This window comes from Armigeres subalbatus, chromosome 3 (assembly GCF_024139115.2).
Source record: "Armigeres subalbatus isolate Guangzhou_Male chromosome 3, GZ_Asu_2, whole genome shotgun sequence".
NCBI lineage: Eukaryota > Metazoa > Arthropoda > Insecta > Diptera > Culicidae > Armigeres > Armigeres subalbatus.
In genome coordinates, this window is record NC_085141.1 from 211,054,844 (window position 1) to 211,063,079 (window position 8,236).

Here is an 8,236-nt window from a genome sequence, read left to right on the forward strand (position 1 = left end):
AAGTAACATTTTTTTCATGAATTAATTTGAATACTGCAATCAATAGCTTTCATGTTGTTCTGTTGATTGCGCTATTCAAATTAATTCATGAAAAAAATGTTACTTAGGTCCTTTTGAAAAGTTAAGCGAGAAATGGTGGATGTGATCCCTTCTTTAATACAGTCGCCTCTCCACATGTCGATATTGAAGGGACCATCGAGATAGGGAGAGATCGAGGAATGGAAGGAAAATTGAAATGGGTACTAGATCCAAAAAAGCTCGTTGCTATGAAAAACGACAACAAAACAAATGTCGTTTCCTGTTGCTGATGTGTTTGTTATTGTCCAAAGATGGTCTAGTAGCCTAAAAAACTGACCATATCGAGATAAGGAGAGTGAATCCTGAACAAAATATGATCAGAGCCCATCGAGATAGAGAGGTATCGAGATAGGGAGGTTAACGAGATGTAGAAAGCCCAAATGTATGTAGATTGAAGGGACTGAGAAAACCATCGACATAGGGAGAGATATCGAGATATAGAACATCGAGATGTGGAGAGTCGACTGTAGTAGGCACTTGCCCGGATTAAAGCAATGGTGGGTGTGATTCCTTTTTGAAAAGTAGGCGCTTATCCGGATGATGACAGTGGCGGTTGTAATCCCTTCTTTTAAAGTAGACGCTTGCCCGGATTAGAGCGGCAGTGGATCTGATTCCTTATTTAAAAGTATGTGTTTGCTCGGGATAAGGCAAAGGTTGATTTGATCCTATCTTTAAAAGTAGGTGTTCCCGAAGGGAACCATAATTTTTAAAGCAGCCAATTAATTTTTGACAACGCTTAAACTAGAATTTTATTTCATGTTAATTATCAGTTCATCTACACATTACAATTATTACTTACAAGAAGTGGTTTCCTTTTGCCCACTAGCTCAATCAATTCTCCTATGACAAACTATGGTTCGACTACCCTACCTTTAAATTACAGATTCGGTGGCGATGTTGCTGTGTATCGAAACATAATTTTCATTGTACATTTATCGTCTCACATATTTTAGTTGTACTTACGACTACACCAAATGCCCGCGTTTTAATAATCGTCCGAATTCAACCACGGGGGAATAAGTATATCGCCGGGCCTACAGGTAAGTATTTTTGGTTTATATTTGTAATTAACTACGCTTTTTCTTTTCAGGTTTTAGTACTCACTGATCTTGAACCCGTTTGCTACACTTTTCAGTCAACTATTATTGCTTATTAATACTAATTGCACTATGATTCTAGATGGAAATCAATAATTATTTCTCCCTATTAACTTTCACTCGTATCTTTGTTGTTATACTTTCTTGTTTACCTTCTGTATGTGCCTACCACAACTAACGCACTTTCTCTCGTCTTTCGTTACTATCACAGTTGTACATGAGCTGTCAAATTGATCGCTGCTGCTCAACCAGGGGTTCACAAGCGGCTTCGCAACAGTAGGCCTTTGCCCAGATTAAGACAATGACGTATGCGATTCCTTTTGTTAAAGAAGGCGCTGGTCCGGATTAACGGCGTTGGCTCGGAATAAGGCATTGACGTATGTGATTTCTATTTTAAAAGTTGTCGTTTACTCGGAATATGGCAAAGGTGTATGTGGTCCCTTGAAAAGTAGACCTTTAACCTGATTAAGACAATGCTGGATGTGATCCATTATTTAAAAGTAGGTTCTGGTCCGGGTTACTGCAATGATGGATGGAATCACTTCTGTAAAAGTAGGCTTTTTCCCGGATGAGAGGAATTGTGGTTGTGACCCTTTCTCTAATAGTAGGCGCTTGCCCGTGTTAAGGGAATACCAAGGGGCATGTAACTCTAAACTTCGCGATAATATTACTTATTGTCTCGCAATAGTATTCCGTGATATTTCTAGTATGCATGCTTTTCGTCAAACAAATAAACGGTTGCTAGTTCGGTTGTTATGGCGTTTGTCAGTTAGTTGATGAAACACAGTGCTCCCCCGTATTGGAAACACCTGATTTCTACCTTCTGCAGATTCTAGAAAACTTTCAAACCGCATTTTATAATTCTAATACCATCAAACCAAAACGTGGGTCCTAAAGATTGCTCAACAAGTAATAGTTTTTTTTGTTAAATATCTTGGCTGTGCATATGCACAGCATATGTTTCGAAATGGACAAATTGTATGAAATTTGCGAAAAAGAATCCACGTGTCTTCGAGGGACTCGAACCTCCTACTCTCTAGATAGGCGTGATAACCCCTACACAACAAGACCACTTAAAGGTCTCGTTTGCGGAAAAGCCATCAGAATCCGAGTACCAACCTCCACCGCGGTTAGCTCTCTTTTTTGCAAATTGAATATCTTTCGGATGCTTGACTTGTCCAATCTCCACATGTGCTTTACTGTTGTATATCCACAGTCAAGCGAGTGCACATTGTTTATAGAAATTTGTAATTGTAATAGAAATAGTTGTTCATTATTTTTTTTAAATAATTTAAAGGAGACTGAAATCATGTGTTGCCTAAAACTGGGTGAACTGTATCTACTGGGTGGCGTTGTGTTTCATGCTTTCCCAACCAGGGCTCTTCGATCGGTTAACCGTAGATACAACGTAGTTTTTCGCTAGTATTAGTTAGTATTTCTGGATACTGTCGAAAGTTTAGAGTTAGTTGCCCCTTGGGCAATACTGAATGTGATCCCTTCTTTTAAGTTAGGTGCTTGCCGGGACTAGAGCAACGGTGGATCTGATTCCTTCTTTAAAAATAGGCATTTGCTCGAAATAAGGCTATGGTTGATGTGATCCCATCTTGAAAAGTAGGCCTTTGCCCGGTTTAAGGCAATGACGAATGTGATCCATTTTTATAAAGTAGGCGCTTGCCCGGATTAAAGCAATGACGGAGGTCATTTTAAAAGTAGTCGTTTACTAGGAATAAGGCAATGGCGTATATGATTCCTACACACCAAATTTTCTTCTCCCGAACCAATAAAATGGTTTGCTGAATGCTTATCAGCAATTCATCAATTTGCTGGTAAACAGATATTCTCATGCAAGTTTGCTGTAACACAGCATAATATTTTGCTGAAAGCTAACCAGTAAATTATTTCATGCTGGTTATCAGTAATTTATTTGACAGATCGTTGAAAATCAGCAATGAATCCACTCAATCACTGAAAATCAGCAAATACAATTGCTGAATCCGTATCAGCATTTCATTATGTGCTGGAAAACAGCAAATATCTTAACAGATTTTAACCTGTCAACGAAATGTCAAGCTTGGACTTGTACTTCTGGCAGAAAATCTACTTTTTCGTCGATGCACGTGTTTCGTTATTAGGATATATAAGTGGCAATCCTATAAAACGTAAAAATTCGTACTAGAACGATGAAAGGAACATAACATCTGAGGCTTGCAGAAACTACATCGGTACAGTAAGTTATATTCAATCATTTAATTTAAAAAAGTTCGTGGGTTTCTTTTTATATTGATCACATTTCACATATTTTTATTTCAGATGGACGATGGTCTATTACATCATCATCAATAGATTAAATTAACCTACCTACATTAAACATCATAATAAATATGAAAATGTAAAACATAAACGATCGTTTTTTTTATGAATTATGAAGACAAAGATTCAGAAATACAATATGCAGGTATTGTTATTGCTGGAAATTCAGCAAACATTTTTGGTCACCCAGTTACTGGTTAATCAGCAAACATAAGACTATTGTTTACTGAAAATTCAGCATATCTAGCTGTCATTTTTGGGAAAATATTTTTGCTGGTCGCACAGCAATATTTGTTGCTGAAATAATTGCTGGATTAACAGCACAAAAAAAAAATCAGCAAAACTTTGCTGGATTTCAGCGAAAAAAAATTAGTGTGTATTTTAAAAGTTTACTCGAAATATGGCAAAAGTGGATATGGTCCCTTGAAAAGTAGACCTTTGACCGGATTAAGACAATGGTAGATGTGATCCCTTCTTTAAAAGTAGGTGATAGCCCGGGTTAAGGCAATGACGGATGTGATCCCTTTCTTTTTAAGTAGGTGCTCGCCCGGATCAAGGCAATGATGGATGGGGTCCCTCCTGTAAAAGTAGGCTTCAGAACGAATCCGCGATCTACTTTATCTACGTAAAAATGTAGAACTTCAACTAGAACTAAAAAAACACTTTAATAAAGTTAAAAAAATACATCGAATAACACTTTCTTATTCACAATTCCAAATTATGCCAAACGTCCGTTATCCCAATTGACTTATTCTTTTGTTGCAGTTCAAAATTGTACCAAATGGTCTTTATGTCAAATAACCTTATGCCAAAAGGCGTTATGCCAAATGACCCAGACCTGGCCTGAAGTGGTTGGCTTAAGTTCAACGAACACAACCTGTATTATTCCTGCAAAGCCTTTATGTAACCGAATCGCGGCGTCTTGAATTTCGACATTGTACTGGTCTCTAAGCGCGTCCACCACGTCTTCGGACTCGGTTATTTCATCCAGACATTTGCACTGGATGATCGAGACTGGGCACTAGTGATTTTCATGTTTTTCTTTAGAAATTCATATCTAGAATGCTGTCTAGAACACTACAAGACAAACATCATCTCGCCTTTCCGCGTTTGACGGTTGCAGTTGACATCCCCTTCTAGGCCAGAGAGCTTTCGAGGCATCTCATAGCCTTCAAGACGTCGGCGTAGGTTTTACCGTCAGACTTGACAATAATCGCCTCAGCTCTGTCATTTCACTTGCCGCTGCCATTGGAAGGCGCATCCTTTTTCTCATGGGCTCAACTCCTCCTTAGCCTTGGCATGCTTCGCTTCACTTACCGCACAATTAAAATACATTGCAATCAGGTTTTAATGGCGTTAAATTAACCCACATGGCCCAGCAGTACTTTTTCTATTAAAGAAATTTTTACAAAAATCGAAACAAATTGATACTAGTATTTTTGATTATTTAAACAATCAGCACGAGTAGTTGTTTTTAAAATAGTGAATCTTTAAACTGATTTAAACGGTCACGGTCAAAAAAATGCTCATCTGTAGATTCCACTATCTATAGTTATTGGGAGCATTGTAAACATCGTGCACAAACGTCTTATTATAAGTTGGAAGCTTGATAGATGGTCGGAGTTCAGCCCAACCGCACCAAGCGGATTTTTAACTGACTTGTGATAGGGGGAATGACGGCTTTGGCAGGTTTTGTTCTATTATTGTCAGGGGGGTTTGTTATGACTGATTATGCTTAAATTTGGCCTAAACATTCTTTGTATATCAAAGAATATTGTGGCCAAATTTCATAAAATTTGGTCGACAAAAACCCCCCTGCCAATAATAGAACAAAACCTGCCAAAGCCGTCTTTTCCCCTATTTTGTGCACAAAAGGAAAACGGAAAGTATTTTCTATCAATTCATGCGTACACTCAGAAATAGAATAAATCTGAAATAGAATTAAAATTAAACGATTTTGACATTTTCGAATGTTATACGAAAGATAGTTTAAAAAGTATACTATCAACGATAATAATTTATACTGATATGGAATAGCGTAGAGTTATTTACTGATTGTGTTCTTTATGTTGAAAAACATGGCGCCGCTCTACTCGATGCTATTTCTTCTGTTGGATTAGGATCAACAATTGTGGAAACACATGTAAGTACACTATTTAGAAAAAAAATCAGACTATGAATATTTCAAAGTCTTTTCCCATTTTACAGTACTAATTATTCGTATCGGCTGTAAAAATGTACACAAATCGGAACATACGGAAGAGGTTAGCAGATTGTCGGAAGCTGTTGCATCTGCATGTGAACGGTTTCTTTACTTCGAAAGAATGGAAATAGTGAATATTTTTACCAGAGGAACTTATTCGTGGTTATCCTCAAACGTCTAAAAACGAATCGGCCCAATCAACGCAATCATCATCGGCTAGTGACAGGGAATTTGTTGCTTCAGCTGCAGACGTTCAATTTCAATATGATCGAGTGACCCAAGTTGATCGCGGATTCAAGATAACCCTGATGGGTCAAACACAATTGATACGTTTGCGTGCGTTTTGACAGTTTTCCCATGGGAAAACTGTCAAAACGCACGCAAACGTATCAATTGTGTTTGGCCCATGACGGTGGCGGCGGTCCGACCGAAGAAATATGAATTTTATGTTGGTAAGAGCATCGATTTCTGGAGGTTGTTTATTGCAATGAATTATTTTTTCCAGGTTGTTGAGGTCAATGTACAGTCTATCGCAATATCTGCTGCCGGTAAAAACATCCTCTCTGGAGCAGAATCGCTCGCACCGAATCAGGACCAGCCAAAACATCTAAAGCATCAACGACCACCACCGTCAAGGAAACCGACAACTCGCAGAAAATGTGATTCAAGATTCTGGCCCTGGTCGAGTCGAGTGCGACCTTTCCATTGTGGCTCATGATGTGGTTCCAAGTTACTTTTTAAGTTTTTTTCAACAAAATAAAGGTTCTAATAAATAAGTAATAAAAATATAATCATTTTGATTTTTCTTTTCGAAATGCAAAAATATGAAAACAAATGAACATAACCTACAAACCATAGCCAAATGCAAAATATACTAAACAATTATAAACCAAACTTATACTATAGAGAGCGAATTTCTTAAGTTTATACTATCCCAGTATTGTTGGATCAAATTCAAGTTTGAGGTCAACCAGGCGAATAGCCAGTTAGAATGACTTTTAAACTAAATAGCATAAATTAATTTCTGAGTGTACATTTGTTGTAGGATATTCGCAGTTATGGCGTTGAACGATGTTCGATGCGATTTGTGATCAATTGAATCTGTTACAGGAAAACTTTAGAAAAAAACTGGACATTTTTCATTGGCCAGATGGCTTTCTTAAGTTTTACTAATGATAATAAAACTTCAAAAATAATATGATAAACATTTAATGATTCGCATTCGATAGACATTCGCCGAACACAATGTGCTTTTCAAGACGCAAACTTAAAAAAAAACTAAACAGGTGCAAACGGTAACAATCGTCCCCTTGCTGTATCTGGGGTGAAAATGTGCGTTAAATGCCCTGAGGCGAACATTAAAAAGGGAGTTTTTATATAGGTGCGAAACCCGTACCGACCACCCCCTTGATGTGGCACATTTGGTCGACCATAGAGCTAGAATTGCTCGGGAAGCAAAGGCCTCGGGCGCTGTTTCGTAATAAAATAGCATTCTTTTAATTCAATCAAAGTGAAAAGAAACATGAGCCTGTTGCTCTCGTGCGTGCGGTAGGGAATTTCCTCTAGCTGATTCCTACATTGAACTGCTCGATTTAAAGTGGAATTGTCCACTGGGAAATGACCCGAAGCAGAAACGTGTTATGGATTCAAATAGCTAATTTATTTAGGAAGGGAATCTATGAATGAGAGGGAAGGATGTTACTCCAGAATTTATTTAAGTAATGCTTGCAGCATTTGAGGAATAGAGAAAAATAACACCATCCCGAGTGTGTAAAAACTGGACGAACTAGTCCCAAATATCATCTTTTGGTTCTCGGTGTAATATCAGCTGACTTGTCACGGGTTTCGTCGTTGTGTCTTTAACAAAACAGATATTTGGGCAAGGGCAATGACGGCATTGGTAGGTTCGTCCTATTATTGTCAGAGGGGTTTTTGAAGACATTCAAATCGGTTTGATTCAAATCCCGAACAAAATCATTTTCCGAACAACCACTTTTATTTTGAGATGTGTCTGAAATATTACATTTGAATATTTTATAGACTTTTTCCAAACCATAATAGGCTAATGGTTATTTCAGGACATGTACCTCTGAGGATACCTTCACCTGGCCTAGGGGGTACCTCGTACACAAATGCGTAATGGCAATTTTAATTTAAACTTATCCTTCTACGCCTCTTGGAAGCATCCTTCCAAGCAGCTCGGAGTACACCTTTCAAGAGGTTCGGAAGAATCATTTTTATTTATTTGTCGTCAAACAATACGTACACCAAATTAACAATTTTGCATTATATATAACTTATATTACTGTATAATGTTGAATGCCTATTTTGCATAGGTCATTGTAGTATTCAGAGTAAGCGGCTAATGATTTTAGTTTGTATAAGTGATTCTAGACTATGATTTGATTCTACTATTGTGGATAGTACATTAAACATAAGCAATCAAATATACCAATCGTGAAATTACATATTTCGCGTGCCCCAATTTACCGTACAATGTGGCAAGTTTTACATTAGACTTTATTCGAACTCTCACTCGAATACTACT

At 37.6% G+C, this 8,236-nt stretch overlaps 2 long non-coding RNA genes across 2 annotated transcripts; one reads left to right on the forward strand and one right to left on the reverse strand.

Moving 5' to 3' along the window:
- Positions 1-809: 809 nt before the first annotated feature.
- LOC134225800 (uncharacterized) lies at positions 810-1,400 on the reverse strand. The gene is made up of 3 exons (XR_009983329.1): positions 1,183-1,400; positions 1,042-1,112; positions 810-978 (listed from the first exon to the last, which is right to left on the reverse strand). It is a non-coding gene; the product is annotated as an uncharacterized LOC134225800 (long non-coding RNA).
- A 4,692-nt stretch (positions 1,401-6,092) lies between these two features.
- LOC134227176 (uncharacterized) lies at positions 6,093-6,482 on the forward strand. Its single transcript, XR_009983624.1, has 2 exons — positions 6,093-6,140; positions 6,194-6,482. It is a non-coding gene; the product is annotated as an uncharacterized LOC134227176 (long non-coding RNA).
- Positions 6,483-8,236: the final 1,754 nt, after the last annotated feature.